Genomic DNA, 21,815 nt, shown 5'->3' on the forward strand with positions numbered 1-21,815 from the left:
ACATTTTCAATGCTGCCTGGAATCTCTAGGAAACTTCACTTGGGCATAACATAAGGAAAAATAATCCAAAACATAGAGCTGTCCAGAAATGCAGAGCTGCTCCTGGAGGTAGTAAGCTCCCTGCCTCTGGAAGTAGACAGGTAGCATCTGCACAGACACGCTTGTGATTCTACAGAAGAGACTGCTGTACTGGGTGGCAGTTGTGTCCATCTGATTTTTAACGTCCCTCCTAATTTGAACTTTGTGATTCTGTGAAACATGGAACAATTTTATTTTTAAATCTACAACTTATTTTTAACGTGGAGGTTCGTTTCCCATATGATTTTTTTTGTACAGTGGGGAATGAAAAGTTTCCAAAGCCCTTTCCTTCATGTCTACCTTCATAAAACCATACCAGGACATCTTTCCCCGTAAGCTTTTCACCCTTGGAAGCCCTGGGCCAACAGCGTCCAGGACCTTACACCCACAGAAAAATTGCATATGCTTCTGAGATTCTGGAAAGCCAGAACATCCTTGTCATTTATAGAAGGTGCTCTGAGGTCTTAGTTAATTCTTATTTTCCTTTCATAGTTTTCAGAGGCAGGGATTCAATGCCAGCGAGTGCATTGTAGCAAGAATGGTAAAACTTTGCTTGCTGGGAAGGTTCATGAATCAGAGGGGTGCTAAAATTACTCCTGTCACATGGGGCTGCCTTTTTGGGTCTCTCTGGAAGTGAGTTTAGAGATTCCTAGGATGGCAGTGGGCCTGACATACCAGAGCTCCTGCATCCTGCCTGCTTTTCTGAAAGTTAACTGATATTATTTATGTCCACTTCAGACCTCAACCTCGGAGTCTCTCTTTGGGTGTTTTGGGTTAGCTATGGCCTATGATTCTTGATGGTCTTGTGGAGCCAGAGGGATAGGTGGTGAGGTGGGAAACCCTGCTAGTTGTAGCCAGCAATGTTTTGGGTGAGGTGCTTATCTCCAGGCTGGGGGAGAGCCAGCTCTGCCTCACAGACTACACACGGCTGCCATCTCCTGGAACTTTCTGTCACCAGCTCTCCAGCTGCTAGGCCTTTGCTGGTGATGAGATGAAAGAACTGCAGGAAAAGGAGGGGATGGGAATGAGGGGGTGTTAATGCTCTACTGTGGAAGCTCAGTGCTGGGTGAAGGTGGTTGTGGTTCTGGGTGACCTAGATGTTCATGCCTGCACAGTCTTGCCTTGGCACTTGCCTTGGTATTCCTCCTGGAATAGCCTTGAGCCCCTTGCAGGTTTACAAAACCAAGCTTCATTTCAGGAAAGGGATTGTCCCTACTGGCCCCTTTGATTTGCCCTCCTTGATTGTCATGCCCTCCTTCTGGTGCACATCATGACAAAAACAAACAAACAAACAAAGCACCACTGGAGTTTTCCAAGCAGCATTTTCTTTCTGTCCCAGAGTTCTGGTGCCGTTACAGGGTGCTGGGAAGGGACCCATGCCCTATTATCTCCATCCACCATGGCAAAGAAGAGACTCTCAGAGATACAGTCCATTATTCAAGGGTCTTGGGGACTCCAGATCCAAACGGGAGCAGTGGGATTGATAGATCATCTTCTCCAACTGCTGCTCCAAATGCGTTAATGGTGTCCCAAGTAAGAAGATCCCACTGCTGGGCAACCTCCTGTGATGGTGTTTAATATCCCTTGCTGCAGGGTGCAAGCATGCTCCAGAAGGAATCCTACCCCTCCGGAGCTTTATTTGTGTGTCTCCATCAGGCTTCTTATAACCTTGCTTGATGCAACTTGATTGGAACCTTAACATCCAAGATCTTGGGTCCCAGAGCTATCAGGTTCTAGACAAAATGCCAACCACATCCCCCAAACTCACAGGTGGGTGTGGACAGAAAGTCTCTAAAATGCCAAGTGACCTATTTGCAAGTGGATGAAGGAGGCCAGGAGTGACCTTGTTGGTGGGACTGGGCCAAGTGGGCTCCACTGGTGCAGTGTGTCCCATTGCTCTGCTATTTGACCTGGTCCACAGTTGGCTGGGGGCTAGAGCCCAGGCAGTTGGCTCAATTCAGCTGTGGCCTCTGGCCTCCACACAGTCTTTGTCATGAAGCTTGCCAAGCTTTGCCTAATCCTTTCTGTTACTTCAGGGTTTTGGTCAGGAAAGGAAGGAGTTTTGTTTGGCCTCTCTGGAAAAATAGGTTGAGGCCTATAAAGTATGATTTCAGTAGCTGTAGGCATTCATGTTCAGGACAAGGAGAAAAGGGTATGTCATGGGATACATGTCAGCCTCTGGTCATAAGAGTAAACAGATAAAGTGTGGGACTGAGTAGTGTAAACCAGTACTGCCTTGGTACCTACAGCTTCTTCACCTGCTGGAGCTCAAAGACAACACTGAAATTCAGATTCAAAGGTCTACACAGAAACCAAAGCATTGTTCAGGCCAGACAGGAGAGACTTAAGCCTTAAAGGTGGTATACTTGCCAAGGGCAGTGACAATGTCATATATTTATTTGCATTTTCTCATATCATCCAGCATAGTACTTTGCAAACAGTTCCCTGACTGGCACAATGGTTAAAAGCACTGATTTCAGTCCTTGTTCTGTGATTTAGCTTTGTGACTTGGGCAAGCCAGTTATTCTCTCTGTGCCTCAGTGTGCTCCTTTCCTCAGTGGGGATAACAATAGTACCTTCCTTATAAGATTGTTGCGAAGAGTAAATGAGATAATAAACATGTGCCAGTATTTGGCACATTTGCTGTTACTATTAAGCAACAGGTACTGGTTGGAGGAATGACTAAAATTCACATGAAACTATATTGTAGGATGGCTAAGTTTAGTTTGGGGCCCTTTTTTGCTAGTACTTAATTTTACCCTTATATTTGTCACCTCTATCACATGCCAGGGAGCTTTAGATTTATTTAAATCATGTCACCAAAATAGCTCAGAAGAAATAACCTATATATTGAAAGCTCTAGTAGTTGAGGCAGCAAGTGAGGAGTAGGTGTGAAGGGCTGTCATGTTCTTCAGGCAGGTTGGCTGCTCAGGGCTGAAACCTGCAATTCTTTGCAGCTGGTGGAGCTTTAGCTCCTGGAGCAGTGCTAGGTGACATTGTTCAGCCCTATACTGCACCTGGCCCCTCTTGTGATTAGAGGTCAGCATGCATCACACAGTTTGCCAGGATCAGCACAGCCACAGACCAGAGTGCTGCTCCCTTATTTCCTCAGAAATTTGTATCTAACCCTTGGCCTCGCTGGTCCTCTGCCCCAGCCACCTGAGAAAGCTGGCCACGAACAACAGGAAATCAAAGGCTATAACACAGGTCAGATATCCAGAGAAGGGCCTAAAGGTGAACCCCCTGGTCATCAAGTGGGGGGAGGGGAGGAAACCCTGGCAGAAAAGCCTATACTCAGCTTGGGCTCCAAGCACCCACCATGGGAGTCAGGAGAGTGGACCAGGCTGGACTCCCTCACCCCTTCCCTCCCTGAGCTGAGCTCATTTGTGGTGCAGGCACTGGTCTCCCAGCTCCGCTGCCAAGTCCCTTGGCTTCCCTGGCTGCCTGTGGAATCTGAGCAGGATGATCACCGGCCCAGCTGTTAGGAATCATTTTGAGTATGAAAACAATTAAGCTGGGCAAGAAGCCCACCACCAAATCCTGTCCCCTCCTTTGCACCCTCAGTTCATTGTTTTCCTTTATCCCTTTCTTAGTCACCTTTTTCTATCCATCCATCCCCAGATTGGCTGAGAGCCTCTGCCAACTGTGTGCTAACTCCAAAAGCACCCACTTAACCCTGTGGATTTGAAGACTGGGGTGCTGGGGGAAGGGGTAACTGGGTCCTAGAAGCACTACCCTAGGAGGCTGAGCCAGACTTTGCTGAAGTGCCAGGCATCCGCCTGTACAACACTGCCCAACAGTGAGCTTTCCTGGACTTGTGCTCCCAGTTCTCTGTGCAGTGGAACTTTTGGCACAGAGGTGGCAGATGTGGAAACTGAGGCACAGCTAAGTAAGGCTGAGTACAGCTTGACCATACACCCCAGGCAGCCCCTGAGGCTCTGCAGTCCAGGAGGCTCAGTGCTGTATCTGAAGCAATTCCTGGAATAGCATGGCTCCTCCATGCAAGGCAGAGTGAACTGAAGGAGGACCTGGTGCTGGGGGAGGCTCTGGAGCTCTGGACTCTAGCCATGGGGTTCAGGCAAGGGGGATAATGGTGATATCTTTGGTTTCTTGGTTCTGGTGCTTCCACACAGTTCCTGAGCTACTCTGGGCAATGTCTATGCCCCTGTCCCTTCTGATTTCCCCATGCTGTGTCCTTGGTGTTGAGGGCCATGCCTGGCACAGGGGCCACTCAGCACATTTGTCTTGTTTGGCCACTGATGATGCCTACCTTCTGTGGGTACCACTAAGCCTCCAGATCCCCTTCCACTCAAGTTCCTGAGTACGGGACCTGTTCCTGGGAACCAGGCCAGTTCATCTCTGGCCTCTCCCTACCATCTCTGCCTGTCTCTACTCCACATGCCACATCACCTCTGGATACTCTCTTACCACACCTTCATCCATCCATTCTTCATATTAAATTGTTAATATTTTTCTTCACCTGAGTTATTTGCTTTAAGTACCAAAGTCTCAAGCTATAGAAACAAAACTCTAACTTCAGGCATCTTCAATGGAGAGAAAGATCTGTCTTGGGGCAGGGTGATCATGGGGACTTCCAGGGACACAGAAAGTGCTTGGGAGATCCAGCTCCCCAGCCAGCTCCCAGAATTCCCCCTTGTTATCTCTGAGGCACTGAGGAAGCGACCCAGAGACAGAGATATAGTTTCCAGAGAGACTCATTGGGAGTATAAAGACTGATGACAGAATTGCAGGGGGGACCTGAGAAAAGTATTACCTTGTTCCTCATAAATATGTACAATTATTACACTTGAATCAAAAATTTTATAAAATGTTTAAGGAGATGGAAACATTAACTGCCCTGAGTTGATCGTTACACAGTGTATATGTGTGTCAAATTATCACACTGTAGCCTGTGAATGTGCACAATTAAAATAATTAAAAAGTATAAAAAGGAAAAGAAAAGGGAGCTCAGAATGAATTTCTTCTCAGTGTATCACCTTACTGTAAGCAATGGGTATTCCACCCTCTCAGTGAGGGGGGCCGGCAGCCCCACCCACCTTCACAGCTGCTTGGGTGTGGCTGGGGACAGGGAGGCTGAGCTGTTAGAACAGATGATTTCAATTTAAGGCAGCATTTGGGGAGAATATTGTTCCACTTGCTCATTTTTCTTAGTCCTCCCCCACCCCCGAAATGTGATTCGATCAGTGGAGGATGAGAAAGACCCGTATCCATAACAACTCTACTTGAGAGAGAAATATCAGAAACACAGAACAAACTTGGGTTTTATCTGGAAGAGGGCACTGGATGGATAAAGAAACAGAGGCCAAGCAAACTGGCTAGATGTCTCAGGGTTTACCATTCACCCCAGGGTTAGCACCTTGGACCCACAGAAGGTGAAGAGCATGGGGCAACACTGAGGTGATTATACCCAGGGGAACACACCTGATTTTTGCCTGGTGTCCATTAAACCAGTCCCATCTCTCTGGGCTCTAATTCTGCTGGCTTGTGTTTATTTTCATGGCTGATATAACTCAACCAGACTGATGTGCTGGATCTTTCTCCTTTTCAAGCAGTGTTTTGTTAAACATTTTCAATATTGTGTGCACATTAGTGTTTCCAAAGAGGAGTGTGGTCACTATTTCATCTTCCAGTGCCAATGACCATGAGCCCAGTGATCCAGATCAGTTGATAGAAAGCCTAGCCTGGACATTGTTCACAGTCAAAAGTTTACCCCAAAGGGAAAAGATCTTTGGGAAAGATTGAGGAATTGCAGTTCAACTGCTACATCCTTTTGGAGTTGCAGAAGTTGAGTTTCTGAGAAAAAAAATTATTGACTGGACTTGGTATCCCAGCCCATGACCAAAATGACATGTTCAGAAAAGGTGCCTGTAGGGGCTGCAGTGTCTCTGGGAGACATGCTGCCCAGAACATTTCCAAGGCTGAGCTTGAGGATTTGGGATAGATTAACCCTTATCCTTCCCTGAGGATCTCATCCTGTTAGTGTTTTTTTTTTTTTTTTTTTTTTTTTTTGAGATCCATATATACCAGCCCAGCTTTGAGCCTGGCCATTACTAATGGCACTGGGTTTGGGGAAAAAAAACCCAAATGTGACCTCCTCCAAGGGTTTTGCCCTTCACTTGGAACTCCACTGAGTCCTTTAAAGTAGATTGAATCCATATGTTTCTGATTCATTTACACTTAACTCATAAGTGTTCCTTTTTCCTTTTTGGTACTGGGGATTGAACTCAGGGGCACTCAACCACTAAGCCCTATCTTGTATTTTATTTAGAGACAGAGTCTCACTTAGTGCTTAGTGCCTTGCCTTTGCTGAGGCTGGCTTTGAACTTATGATTCTCCTATCTCAGCCTCCTGAGCCACTGGGATACAGGCGTGCACCCCCCCCCCCTTTTTAATGAACATCTTAAGATGTTTTGCAGTTTTGCTTATTTTCTTTCCCCTTTAAGAAACTAGATATACTGGGCTGGGATTGTGGATCAGCCATAGAGCGCTCACTTAGCATGCACAGGGCTCTGGGTTCGATCCTGAGCTCTACATTAAAAAATAAATAAATAAATGAATGGAATAAAGGTGTTGTGTCCAACTACAACTAAAAAAATAAATATTAAAAAATGAAACTAGATATCCTATCTTATCAATGCATGTGTTAGAGGTGGCAGTGGAATACACCTTCTAAGTGAGTCTAGTTTTGGTTCATGAAGGGACTTGCAATGTTTCTGCAGAATGGCTTGATTCGAGTGTGGAAAGATTTCTTTTCTGCTTCAAGCATGGAATTGGGAGTGGATATTCATACCTTTCCTCTTAGATGAAAACTTAGTGAATAATATTTTCTGCAAATGTCACCTTGGGCAAATTATTTAAACTCTTTTGTCCTCCAGCCCTTGTTCTGCAAAATAGGGGTCATCCTACTCTGGACCTCACTGGGCTACTGTAGTAATAATATGTTTGAAGTTGTTATAACAGCATGAGTCGCAAAATTCCTCTACCCAGGTTCAAACCTTCACATTGCTCTATTCTTCCTTTCATATGCCATCCCTTCAGTCCACTTAACTCCAAATAACTCTTCATTGCTTCGCTCAAACATCACCTATTCTAAGACCATCTCTAATCACCAGCTTTGACTCCAAGAACAGTCCACCAGTCTTTTTGATGTGTCTCTGTAACATCTTACATGTGCCTCTATTCTCAGACTCATTCCTTGTTGGCTGTTTATTTCTATAATCCTATTTTGCTATTATAAAACTAAGATCTCCTTGAGGCAGGAAATCAACATTCATTGTATTTCCAAAACCTTGGAGGGGGTCTGACTCATGAAAATGCTCAATAAAATTTTGAATCAAGGTAAAAAGGACAGCAAAAAAGGTTCAACACTGCCCATTCTTTTTGGATTTAAAATGAACCAGTAAACTGTACCTGGTTATACGAGAAAGTGATGTGGAAGATCTATTTTTTTGCTCTAAGCACTAAGTTAATGCAAACTGGAGAGCAACTTCCAAAAATTAGCAGCAGCAACGTACTTCTTCGCTATCTTTATCAGCTCATTGAGTCATTCTGCACCTTTTAAGACCAAATAGAGATAATCAATGCATAAGGCCAGATGTAATGATAAATATCAAAGTCCTACAGTAGAATTTCAAGCTATTCCTCTTAGGTTTATTAGGTATAATAGAAAAAGGGGAAAGTCCTTTGATATTTTATGAAGGATTTCATTGTCATCCCTGACCTTCTTTCCTCTCTTTCAATCAATATGCTATGAGCATAGACTTAAGGAAATACAAAGTAAGTTGAAATAGATTTAGCATCCAGAGTCATTGAATGGTAAGTGTGTGGATAATGAGGTGTGACTGTGCTAGACACTGTAGATCTTGGAGTAATAAAGAAGCATTGGAAAAAGATTGGTTGTAGACACAGAATTACTACTCATGTTGTCTGCCTAGTGGAGAAGATCGTGATAATTGCTAAAACAAAACAACAAAGCATATAGGTAAGGGAAAAATGACCCATGACCAGTGTAATCTGGGAAGGTTACGTGGGGCAGAAGAAGTAACACTTGACTTGAACTTTGAAATACAGTTTGGACTTGAGAGATGGTCATGGGGAAATTGTCCAAGCAAAGAGAACAACCACCTGAGTAAGTTCATGTTCATGAGATGGACATGTGCAGAACACATTTTATGAACATTCAACAGACCCATGTGGATAGATCATATAGTGGCTGGAAAGAACATAGTGAGGACTAAGTCAAGAGAGATAGGCTTGAATTTGAAAGAATTAAGACTACTCTATGTGCAATAGGAACCACTATTTTTGATCATGGAATAACTTTATCAGAATTATGGTACAGAAAGATAACTCCAATCACAATGTAATAACAATAGTCAAGCTGTATTGAACATCTGCTATATTCAAGCAACTATTCTAATTGATTTACATGGATTAATTCATTTCACTGCCATTTCAATCCATGATGTCAGGACAATTACAGCCTATGCTATGGATGAGTAAAATGAAGAACATGTAGGCTAGGGGACCTGCCCAAGTTCAAACAGCCAGCAATCAATAGAAACAGTATTCAAGACTCCCTTCTTGGCCCCAGAACCCATGCTCTTAACACTTAATGCTCTCATGGGAAAGGAACAGGAAGAAGCCAACTCCCTAACAACCTATGTCATTATTCAGCGAGAAGGTCTAAAGGCTGAATGGGAACAATGATTTAGCAATAGAAAGGACACATATGGAAGGGATCCATTAGAGCCACCGTCCTCAGCTGGTTGGGGTCAGGGTGGGATGGAGCAGGATGGAGAAGCAGAGAAAGGAGCAGGAAAAAAAATTGTATCTTGGGATTTGAACCATGAAAGGCAAAACAAGTTTTGTGGGGGAAGATGAGGAACCCAGTTTGGGGGCATGTAGAACATGACATTCAGGTGAAAATATCCTGCCAGAAGTTATAAGTGTGGGCTGAACAAAGTTTGGAGCTACAGATCTTGAAACAAGGAGGGAATGTTGAAGCCAGAGTGGGTCTTACCATCAAGGAAGCATGCTCTCTTTAAAACCTTGGAAAATAAATTATCAGTCATTATGGTTTTTCTTTTTCTCGTCACTTAAGGTATGTAGTGTTGTTGATATAAAATCTCTTTAAAATGTAAATGCTTACAACTATAAATTTCCCTCTTAACACTGCTTTCACTGCATCCTATGAATTTTGGAATATTGTATTTTTAGTCAATGTATGATTTCTCTTGAGATTCCTTCTTTGACCCATTGGTCAAATGGATTAAGAGTGTGTTATTTAATTTCCACATATTTGTGGATTTTTCAATTTTCTTCTGATACTAATTTCTAGTTTTATTTCTCTATAGTTAGAAAAAATATTTTATATGCTATCAGTCTCTTTAAATTTATTAAGACTTGTTTTGTGGCCTAACATGAGCCTATGATGGATAATGTTCATGTGCACTTAATAAGCTAAGTATTCTATTGTTGGACAGAGTGTTCTGTATATATCTATACAGGTCCAATTGATTTGTTGTGTTGTTCAAGTTCTCTATTTCCTGACTGATCTTCTGTTTAGTTGTTTTATTAGTTGTTCAAAGTGTAGTACCAAAAGCTTTAATTATCTTGTAGAACTATTTCTGTCTTCAAGTCTGTCAATATTTGCTTCATGCATTTTGGAGCTCTAAAACCTGGTACATGCATGTTTATGCTTTTTTTTAAATCTATTTGGTAAATTGATTTTTTTGTTAATATGTCATGTTTTTATCTCTTGTATTTTTTTTCTTAAAGTACAATACCAGCTTCCTTTTGGTTATTATTTGTGTGGAAATTGCTTACCATCTCTTTGCTTTCAATTTGTGTATCCTTAGATCTAATGTGAAGTTGGTAGGCAGCATATAGTTAGATCCTGCTATTTAAAATCCATTCTGCCAGTGGTTGCCTTTTGTTTGGGGACTTCAAACCTTTACACTTAAAGTAATTAATGACAGAGAAGGACTTTCTCATGCATTGTTTGGTTTGTTTCCTCCATGTCTTGGAGCTTTTTTTCTCCCTCATTTCTTTTATTACTGTTGTCCTTTGTGTTTAGTTGTTTCTTTGTAGTGACATGTTTTTGCTCCCTTTTTGTTTCATTTTATTCATTCTATAAATATTTTGTGGGGGAAGGTGAGGAACCCAGTTTGGGGCATGGTTACCATAAGAGTTACATATAGTATCCCAAAATTGTAACGTTCTATTTTGAATAAATATAATTGCATATAAAACTATACTCCTTGGCAACTCGCTGTTTGATGTTATTAAAATCACAAGTTATATCTTTATATATTGTGTGTCAATTAACAGATTTATGATTACTTTATGCATTTGTCTTTTAAAACCTATAGAAAATTAAAGCCAAAATTATAATAATGCTAATTTTTATATTTGCCTATATATTTACCTTTAAGAGTTTTTTTTTTTAAATAGCCATGTTGCTTGAATTTCTTTATAGCATCCTTTAATTTTAACTAATGTTAGCATTACTTGTAGGGCAGGATCAGTAGTAATGAACTCTCAATTTTTGTTTACCTGGGAATTTCATCATTTTTGAAAGATAGTTTTGCTGGATATAGACATCCCTCTCCCCTTTAGTACTTTAAATACCACTATGTATGCCTCCAAGTTTTCTCATGAAAAATTGGGAGCTGAAGTTGCTATGCTAAAATTGGCTGACAATCCTTTGCATGTCATGAGTCACTTTTCTGTTGCTGCTTTAAATATTTTCTCTTTCTTTTTGCCTTTCAACAGTTGGATTCAAATGTCTCAGCATGAGTCTTTTTGATTTTATGCTATGTAGAGTTCATTAAGCTTTTTTATACTTGCAGATTTGTATCTTTTCTCAAATAGAGAAGTTTTCAGCCATTATTTCTTCAAGTAATCTCTCTGACTTTTCTCTTCTCCTTTTCAATTTTCATAAAACATGTACTGCTCCTCTTATGATGTCCCATGAGTTCATTAGATTTTGTTCACTTTTCCTTCCTCTTCCTTCCTTCTCAGACTAGGTAATGTCCGGGATAACTTTCTATTTTCAAGTTCACTGATGATTTCTTCTGCCTGTTCAATTATATCATTAATTTTTTCAATAGTTATTGTATTTTTCAGTTTCAGCATTTCTACTTGGTTCCTTTTAAAATTTCTCTTTGTTGATATTTTCATTTTGTGCATATATTTTTCCTCATTTCTTTAGTTCTTTATCCATTTTTCTCTTGGAGGATATGTAAAACAATTATTTTAAAGGCTTTACCTTGAGTCTGTTGCTTATGTTTCTTCAGGGATGATTTCTGCCATTTTATTTTCTTTGCTTGAATGGGCCATGGCTTCATGTTTCTCTGTGTGCCTTGTGATTTTGCTATTGTTGTTGAAAACTGGATCATTAAAAAACAGCAACTTTTCCCAGTCTTTGAAGATGGCTCTGTACCATGGAAGTTCTGAGTTTATTTTCCAGGTGTTTTCTGAGCTTTTAGATAAGCCTGAGGAGAAAGCTTAAGGTTCTCTCAATTATTTTCTGAGCATGGGTTTATAATTTTTAATCATCCCATATATGTAGCTGATAATACACTTAATTCCTAAGAATCTCACCCCAGAGTCCTCCCTCAGGGTCTTAAATGGTCTAGTGTATGTCACCTTCTGTAAAATCCCTTGTTCCAGGCACCTAATTAGTCTCACAGCTTTACTAAGCAGCTTGCTGATGTTTTCTGCTTCAGATATGAGTTAGGTGAAACAGATCAGTCCTCAGGCAGCCCCCAGAGAGATTAGAACATTGTAAATAAGGTCTACTGTGCCCCTACCCCCATTCAAGGAATGGATTTGGAACTGCCACTTCTCCAAACCAAGATGGTGCCATTCCAGAGGGAAGGTGGGAAAAAAGTAGGCAAAATAACACAACATTTTCTATCATTTTAATTTTTCCCCTTGATTGGCTATTTGTTTGATTGTTGTAATCTTTTTTGACTATTTTTCTATAGCTCATATAATGTTACTTTATTTAGATTTTTAAATATCTTTATGAGGTAATAAGGGCATGGAGCTTCCCAGTCTGCCATTTTGTTGATGTCACTCTCCATTATCACTTTTGTTAATATTTATTTTTTAGTTTTTTTAAGGTGGACATAATATCTTTATTTTACATTTATGTGGTGCTGAGGATTGAACCCAGTGCCTCGTGCATGCTAGGCGAGTGCTCTACCACTGAGCCACAACCCCAGCCCTCCATTATCACTTTTATGACTCTTTCAATAGTCCTTGGCTCTTGATATCCTTGACACACCAAAAGGAAGGCAGACAAGAGAGTCAAAGATGATGTGTTCCCTTATATGTTATAATAGATGAGTTTCTCCCATAGATAGTATCTGTGCTGCTCAGGAGCAAAAAAAACAAAAACAAACAAACAAAAAAACTATGCAGAAGTAGTATATGTAAACAGAGGCCTTGAAAGGACCAATTCTTCCAGTATTAATGACTATTTTGAAGCATCCAATAAACATGGTTTTGCTCTATCCTGAACCTAGAAGTTATTTTTGCAATGGTTGTTCCAAAGCATGACTTTTTCCAAATGGGAAACTGTGAAAACAGTCTTAGCTTGAGTTGCCCTGAATGTAGAGTCTGGGACAGGTGAATTTAAGCAGGTACTTTATTTTCGAGGCAATTCGAAGTTGCAGAAATGAAGGATGGGAGAGAGTGAGAAGTTGCAGTACAGAAGGACAATATAATAATGTTGCATTGATGCTGCTGCTGTGGACATGGAGAATTCAGTTCTCCTGGACTTCCTCAAATTAATACAAAATTATAAACTCCCACAAACTGCCCACAGAAAGGCTATGTATCCAGAGGATTGAGTAATTGTGAAGGGTTTTTGGGAAGGTCATTAATTTCTTTTCTAACCCTCCCTCTAAGCTGCACATGTTCCTGGGTATAGTGAGTTCTTGTCTGTCTTTGAAGTGTACTATACTTCAGCTAGAATAGTGATGCACTATGCCATTGGTCAAGGCTTCCTGGGACCTGGCTAAAGTGGTGTTCTTATGGTTACAGGATGCTGATTTCTGTTGGGTAAGGTCAAAGATATTCATATCATAGCAGTCATGCTGCTGCCTCATGAGTGTAGATGTGGTGCTTTGCCAAACAGAACTCAACAGTGAAGATATAGAATCTTACCTCTTCTCCCCATTTCCATTTTCTCCTTTTCCTTGTCAAACTTCATCCATTTAAAGAGAATCTCAGGACCATAAAAATGCAGAAGTGACTACCATGTTTTTCCAAACCATTGCTATTATGCAAATAGTTCCCTTGTTTTCCTAGTTTAGCAATCACAGAGAAAAGTTCTTAGCATATTTCTGAGTTTTCAGGGTAACTCTTTGTATGTTGAGAAAGCAGGGAATCAGGGGGTCAAAAGCTGTAGGTTTGACTGTGAATTGCACTGGTTTGCCTTAGCCTCTGTACGGGAAAAGGAGAATGTCCAGTAACCCTGCATACATGTGACATGCAGCCATCCACTCTGACTCTCGTCCCTGAGGATTTCTTTTGGCGGAACAGCAAGCTCTCCGGGCTCTGCAACCAGAGAACATCTCTAACATAACATAAACGTTGGGCAGCTGCTGAGAGCTGGAGATGGCTCAGCATGAACAGCTGTATGTGGTTTGACCTTGAAGAAAAGCAACACCAAATCCTATTGCCATAGGCTGGTTTCCATTTGGATTTAGTGCAAATAAGGCATCATAATAATTAAGCAAATATTCTTAGATGGGGAAGGACATTAAAAAGTCATTTCATTAACAGTAAACAGTGGATAATGAGAAGAAATTATATGTACGACAGCAGAGAAAATGTAGAACTGTTAGAGTTATAAACTATTATGAATTGTTTATGAGAGAAGAGACTTTCACTTTTCCTACAAACATGTCCTACTTTTCTAACCCATTCCCTCAGAACACAGAGAGCCTCTGTGGCTGTGTGTCAGGGGTAAGGAGGACAGCTACATTCTTAAGACAATTGTGGACATTGGGTAGAGTTTGGGATGCTTGCTTGCATGGGATATTTAGTGTAAACATCTCAGGTAAGATGTCCTGGGTAAGCTTGAGAAGACTTGAGGCTTTAAATGTTGGGAAAAGACTTTAGTAAAATTTCTTGAAATTCTCTATCAACTACTTATATCACTATAATAAAAGAAACCTCAACAATAATAACAAAAAAAACTATGTGGAAACATTAATCATACAAGGTTGGAAAAGGAAAGACATTTGTGGTTGTGGACAATTGGAAATAAATTTTGGTTGCCTTCCTTAAGAAATGACAGCTGGGGGTCTTCTTTCTCAAACCAAGACAGAGGTATGGGAAGAAAGGGGAGCAAAAGTTACCCTCGAAGTCTCTGAGTGTGTTGAGCTAAGGCAACTATATTCCATGATTTTCCTATTCCTCAAATCGCTGCTGTGGTGTGGGCTCACGTAGTGACATAATAAATGCCTGTTCAACTAAATATTTCAATGGCTCAAAGAACACTTGGATTAGGCAAATTAAAATTATGTCCAACTTTCTTATTAAACTTGAATTCTGTGACTTTACCAAGTTTTCTGATTGTACTTAAAATAGTTTCAGAGAAAAGTTGTCCCAAAAGCTTTGAACAGGGGATGTATATGTTTTATGGCATATTATGGTGATATAAAGCATGAGCCTCAGTGTCAGATCTGAGTTTCTAGCTTTATTATTTAAATGTTTGAGTATTTGAGTTTAAGAAAACATTTTAGCTTCTCTAAAGCTTAGTTTCTTCAGATATAAAATGTAATAACTATACCTAACCTGTGGAATTTGGGAGATTAAATGAGGTAAAACTCATGGAATACCTAGCATGGTACTTTTTACAGAGAAAGCAAACAATGTTATTTGTAGTTGTTCATAAACACCCTCCTCCTTTTAATCATCATCATATAGAACAGGGATAGGTATACTCTAACTCACTGCTTGTTTATATTCTCCTCCTCGTCGTCGTCCTCCTCCTCCTCTTCCTCCTCCTTCTTATACCAGGGATTGAACCCAGGGCCTCTTCACCACTGAGCAATATCCCCAATCCATTTTAATTTTTTATTTTGAGACAAGGTCTTGCTAAGTTGCTCAGGGCCTCACTAAGCTGCTGAGGCTGGCTTTGAACTTGTGATCCTCCTACTTTATCTTCCTAAGCTGCTGGGACCACTGCTTGTTTGTATAAATAAAGTTGTATTGGAACACAGTCATGTCCATTTGTTTATGTATTGTATATAGTGGCTTTAACAGTACCCAGAGTTGAGAAGTTGTTACAAAGATAGGTGGTCCACAAAACCTAAAATATTTACTATCTGGTTCTTAACAGAAAAAGTTTGCTAATCCCTGCTCTAGAAGCAAAAAATTATAGGGAGGAATTAATGCTTTTATTGAGCTTAAGTTACCAGGAAGTCAGAGCTTTAATTGGAAGAAGTTGGATGAAGAGTTTAAATGACCCTTTAAAGCAATGGAATATTGTATTTTCCTCACAGATTTTCAAAATATACTTAGAGGCAGAGATGAATGCTAAGAAATTTGAAAGAGTAAATCTTTAAGCCTGAACATGTTTAAAGATTAATGGGATTCTTTTGGTTTAATAGAAAAGCCACAGAAGCCAGCAGAGAAATCCTAATGAGTTGGGGGATAATTATTTCCAAAAATTTGATTGTGGTTTAAGTCATTTTATTAAAATGGAAATTTCTGTTTTCAAGTCCAGAGGAATAATTCGAAGAAGGCCACAGAGCATTTATAGCAGGGGAGTATTTTGAACAAAATTTGGTATTTATACTTAGTGATTTTTTTCTTTAAACCTGAAAGTTAATATTCTCAAATACAGGATACAGTGGAATTCCTGGTCTTTAAACCAGAAAGAGAAAACAACTTTAACATTCACTTGTAAGAAAGGAGTGAGTAAATTTGATAACAGCAGATTGAAAAGATAATTTTAAAAGACCAAAAAATTTTTAAAAAGAAACATCAACAATAAAAAGCCCAAACCATCATAACACATTAAAGTTAGATAGAGCCTGTTCAGAGCAGGGGAGAAATAGAGAGGACATGCCCAAGTAGAGGGTTTGGTATGGCTAAAAATGAGAGACCAGGACAGGAGAACCACCAGGACAAGGTTAGCATTAACATCAAGAAGCTGGTTGGGCAGGGCATAGTGGTGTACACTTGTAATCTCAGCTACTTGGGAAGTTGAGCCAGAAGGTTCACAAGGTTAAGGCAAATCTGGGCAACTTAGCAAGAACTTACTCAAATAAAATTTTAAAAAATGGCTGGTTCAGTGGTAGAGAACTTGCCTAGCATGTAAGAGATCCTGAATCTAATCCCTAACACCACCCAAAAAACAGGAGAAGGAGAAGATGAAGGAAGTCAGCCTTGGCCCACGAACAGCACTCTTCCATGATGCTTTGATGCCACATGCGAATGAGCCAGGATCTCATTGCCCTAGGATCCCATTGCCCTTTGAGGAATACATGTGTTTCCTGGTGCAAGGGGCTATGGTGCTAGGTGACCTTCTTTTGTCCCATTGATCATCCAATAGGAATGATGGATTGTCATTTGTACCCCGAAACTTTGCTCATTTATCTTCAAGCTACTTCAAATAATCCCCATTTTTAAGGGCTAAGAATGTGCATTAACAGAGAGTAAGGGTGGAGCACTGTAGGGTTGAAGTGATATGGAAAAAAACAGTTCCTAGTGTCTGTCCTGGGGCTGAGAGGTAGGGCAGGATAGACATGAGTTTTAGATCTCCCCCAAATTAAGTTTGCAGTGGGATACACCCTGTGCATAATAATGGTTAGCTCATTAAGAGATTGGTTTGTGGAAGTCCTCAAGTATTTCTCTTTTGTCTTAGTTTGTCCTAAGATTTGTAATAGAGATTGAGGAAAGCACTGACAACATGGCTTGCTGAGCAAGTGCTCAGTGCAAGGAAGCTATCTGTACCAGTCAGGTTCTCTAGAGAAACAGAACAAATTGGACAGATATAAATATTAAAGAGCAGACATATTATGAGAATTGGCTCACATATTATGGAGGATGAGAAGTCCCATTATCTGCCACTTGCAAACAGAAGAAGCTGGTGGTCTGATTCAGTCTAAGTATGGAGGCTCGAATATCCTGATGAGAGATGGGAAGGGAGGAGGGTATTGACAAGAATCTTATAATCCAAAGATCCAGGAACCTGGAGTTTGATGTCCAAAAGTAGGAGACATATGTCACAAAAGAGAAAGCAAATTAGGTCTTCCTTTGTCTTTCTGCCTTCAACCTATTGTATGACGCCAACCCACATTGTTGAAGGTAGATCTTCTTTACTCAGTCTGCTGATTCAAATGATAATCTCTCCCGGAACATCCTGACAGACATACTTACAGCTGGCAAATAATAAGCAGCCAACTGGGCATCCCTTAGCCCAGTCAGGTTGACACATAAAATTAAAAATTATACTATCATTATTTTGACTATTAAAACCAAACTAAAAACTTTGGGTTTTGTTTTATCAGCTTTAACAAATCAATTTGCTTCTTAGAACAAACAAGTAGAAAGCACTTAGTCTGAATATCAGCGGAGCTTTTAGATCCTCATACCCAGAAAGTCCTTTTCCTAGTCACTCTTTTCTCTCACACTAGGATGCACTCCTCTTGTAGCAGTTTTCAGGACTGACTGCCTAGGAGTATCTATGAGCTTAGCATGTACTATTCCTGATCTGTTTTTGTTTCTAATTCCTAAATTAACAACTTAAAATTCCCCATTCAATAAACTTCTCCACCAGTTCCCGCTTTCCCAGAAACACTATTCTTGCTGTTTTATACATGTTCAGGATACAGGAATGTAAACATTTAAATAATATATTTTTAAAGGCATAATGGGGTTAAGAAGGTAAAACAGCCCCTATCACATCATCTGCCGAAGAAATCTAATAAGTTTTGGGGTTCATTGGGGAGCCAGAGAATATTCAATTTTATGAGAGGATTACATTTTTATTGAATTACATCTTTATTCAAGGTGATTTGGTTCATCTATTAAAATGGGAAGTTTAACTCAATGATTTGGGGACTAGTAAAGTGTAAACCATGACGAGACTCTTTTGATGAATCGGTTCTTTTGATAAAGACTCTATTGGGGCTTGAGAGTTGCAGACAGAGAATGTTCCCTGGAGATGAGTTTGGTGGTGACTTTTGGCCTCTTCTCCAACAGCCACAGCAAATATGTTCTATGTCCCTGAATGGCCAAAGGCAGAGGAATGAATAGTGAATGAAGGCTCAGGAAATCAAGGTTCTAGTTATGGTTTTGCAACTGATGGTTGAGGTTCCCCAAATTCTTTGGACTTTAATTTTTATCATCTGTAAAAAATAGGGTATAAGACTACTGGTGATTTTAAAATACTGGTTTCATGTGCAGCTAGTGACTTAAAACTAGTTGTTAAAAATACACAATTCCTAGCATAAATCTGGAATCACCCTAACTGTTCATTGATAGGGGACTGGTTAAATAGGTTATGGTATATCCAACCATAAGTGCCCTTTACAAAGCAGTAGATCTGTGTGCACTGATATAGCAAGATCTCTAAGGAGTGTCTTTGAAAAAACAAAGTGTAGAGCTCTTGTGTAAGTGCAGAGTTCTTGTGTAAGTAAAACTGCACGCATGCTCTGTGAGTGTGGCAGAGACTTACTTTCCATTTTTGTTTACTAAAAGATACAGATGAAACTATTAACAGTGTTTATCTTCTTGAAGTCTAACAGCTCTACCTATTTAAAATATTACTAGTAACAATCATAATGTCATCAGTTAGAGGTTGATTCAGCCTGCTTTTATGATGTCTTCCTTCTTTTGCAACTTTTAACATTAATCTGCTCTCATTTAACAACAAGGATGGGCTTGGTACTATGGGAAGACCACTGAACAGGCAGGAAAGGAATCTGAGTTTAGATTACACACTGCTTGAACAATTCTGTATCCTCATTTCTCTGGATCTCAGTATGCTCATGTTTTAAATGGAGTTATAGGACTAGCAATCAAATTGGTGGGTCTATTTTAATTTATACATAGTTTTTATAATCTATCTAGGGAGACGCAGGTATATAGAAATACACATATCCATATTTTAAAATTTTTTTAGTTATTCATGGACACAATATCTTTATTTTGTTTATTTATTTTTATGTGGTGCTGAGTATGGAACCCAGGGTCTCTCGCGTGTAGGCAAGCGGTCTACCACTGAGCCACAACCCCAGCCCCACATATCCGTTTTAACATAGAATATCGAGTAAAGAATTTGTAGTAACTCTTGAAAATACTTTAAAGTATTTTCTTTGCTTGACAACATGCAGAATAGAGAAACAATAAACTCTGTCCTTAAGAAATTTTATGATCTCATTTGAGAGACAAAACCAACTAGAGAATAATTTACAGCCACATCTGAATGACCATGGATTACCCTCATTCTTATGGAGGACCCTTTAAAATATCACTCACCTGAAACTCAAGAAAACCAGACTCAGCAATAAAAGTAAAACCCAAGTCCCTTGGCCACACTTGCATTGATCTGTAAAATAAGGGTTAGACACATGATCACTAAGTGACTTTGCAGTGATAAATTCTCGGATTCTGCAATTTCTGAAAGCCAAGTCCAAACGGAGGAAGATTTTTACCCCTTAAATCAGATTCCTCTCTACTCAGTAGAGGCTCCATTTCCAATGAAGGACTTTGACAACCCCATAAAATCTCTGTGTATGTTTAATTCCCCAAAGACAACAGCCAAAAAAGGGCCCTGCGTTATGTTAGCCCCACTGTCTGGGTCATCTTTAGACTCTGCACTGCTTTGTCAATGAAGTGGGAGAGGGGACCTAGCTGGGGGCAACCAGGTGGCCATCTGGCCTGTTACTCACAAAGGCCCCAGTGAGTGTGGGACAAGCACAGGACAGGGGCTCTGGCAGGTCAGACTTGACGCCTAACTTGACCCCATTGGCAGCCAGAGTCTGATAAAGACGTGATTGAGTAGGATTTCTTCATGACAACTTAATGGATGGCTATAATTAGGAGGTCTGCTCTGAGGGTGTGGAGAAACATAGACTCCATTGTAGGGAGGCTACATACTATAAAGGTCAAGGCCAAAGTATGGCATGAAAGAAGCTCAACGTTTTCCAATATGTAGGAGGAGTACGTCTGCAGGGAAATGTGTTTACTGAGTAAGATCAAGAATACCAGTCTCCTGTTCCTTCCTGTGTCTGAGAGTTGTCATCAAAGGTGGATCTTGGGGCTGGAGATGTGGCTCAGCAGTAGCGTGCTCGCCTGGCATGCGTGCGGCCCGGGTTCGATCCTCAGCACCACATACCAACAAAGATGTTGTGTCCGCCGAGAACTAAAAAATAAATATTAAAAAAAAAATTCTCTCTCTCTCTCTCTCTCTCTCTCTCTCTCTCTCTCTCTCTCCTCTCTCACTCTCTCTTAAAAAAAAAAAAAAGGTGGATCTTTATCATGGAGCTTTGATCCCTGAGACTCAAAGAGTCTAATACTGTAAGGAGAAGATAATATAAACTTCTCAGTCTAACAGCTTGTATGGGGCCATCTCAGAAAACTAGTTGACTTTCTTTTTTCTCCTAGAACCATCTCCCTGACTAATAATAATAATGATAATGACAAGAATAATCTACACACACACACCAAGATCTTTAATGGTAAATTTAATCAGTATTTGTCAGATCTATTTGTGCTTCATTGTCAAAATGATGATTAATGAAACTGGTTTTAAGCCCAAGACAATTCTGGGGACTTTTTAAAGCCTTTTTCTTAGAAACAAGAGGTTGCATTGTGCCAGCCATAATTAGATCCAACTTACAATGATCAAGAAAAATACAGTGAGTAATGGCAATAATGTTCTCATCAAGGAAAAACAACAGCTCACGATCTGGACAGAAACTCGGAGAGTTGGTGAAACTCTGACTACACAGGGAAGGTAGTGAGGACTTGAAAATGCTCTTACCTGATCATAGTACCAAAGTGAGTTGATTTCCTGGTTAAATTGGTAGTATAGATATCTTGAAGGAAATTCATTAATCCAAGAATTAGATGATCACAGGGTTCCCAGGGAGACTTTGGAGGCCCGACAGTGCAAAGTTTGAATTATATCTCTCATATTCCTGCCAAGCAGCTGACCCACATCTGTTGTGAGGATTCTGGTAATCAGAAGCTCTACCTCTTTATTCTGCCTATTCCAATTTAGGCAGCCATGAATTTTTTAAAAATCTCTCATCAATACATATTAAATTAAAATTTGTTTCTTCCTACCTTGTACTGATTGATCCCATTCTATCTCTTGGGGTCACATAGGTAACAATTAAGTTTCTGTTCTACATGGAACCAAAACTGGCTGGGCAATTTGCAGGGCCCAGCTTAAAATGTAAATGTGGACCCCCTTATTTAAAAATATTAAGGATTTCAAGATGGTGACTGCAGAGCATTAAGCCAAGTGTGCAGTTCCACCAAGTGCAGGTCCTCCGTGGGAGCACAGGAGAGCCCACCCAAGATGTCAGCCAGCTGTGTAGGTTACTTTTTGTTCTGTTTCTGATATTTGAACTAAGTAGAGTGCAAATAGAAACAGCTTTATTTTTTCATCTATTTTGTGTGAAACTCTTTTGCAATTCCTTCCTGCAGACCCCATTGTAATATTCTGGTCTTTT

General features: G+C 40.2%; 1 long non-coding RNA gene across 1 annotated transcript; it reads right to left on the reverse strand.

Moving 5' to 3' along the window:
- Positions 1–19,611: 19,611 nt before the first annotated feature.
- On the reverse strand, positions 19,612–21,477 carry LOC144254633 (uncharacterized). Its single transcript, XR_013343539.1, has 3 exons — positions 21,119–21,477; positions 20,341–20,497; positions 19,612–19,681 (listed from the first exon to the last, which is right to left on the reverse strand). It is a non-coding gene; the product is annotated as an uncharacterized LOC144254633 (long non-coding RNA).
- Between the last annotated feature and the right edge of the window lie 338 nt (positions 21,478–21,815).

Source organism: Urocitellus parryii, chromosome 4 (assembly GCF_045843805.1).
Source record: "Urocitellus parryii isolate mUroPar1 chromosome 4, mUroPar1.hap1, whole genome shotgun sequence".
Lineage (NCBI taxonomy): Eukaryota > Metazoa > Chordata > Mammalia > Rodentia > Sciuridae > Urocitellus > Urocitellus parryii.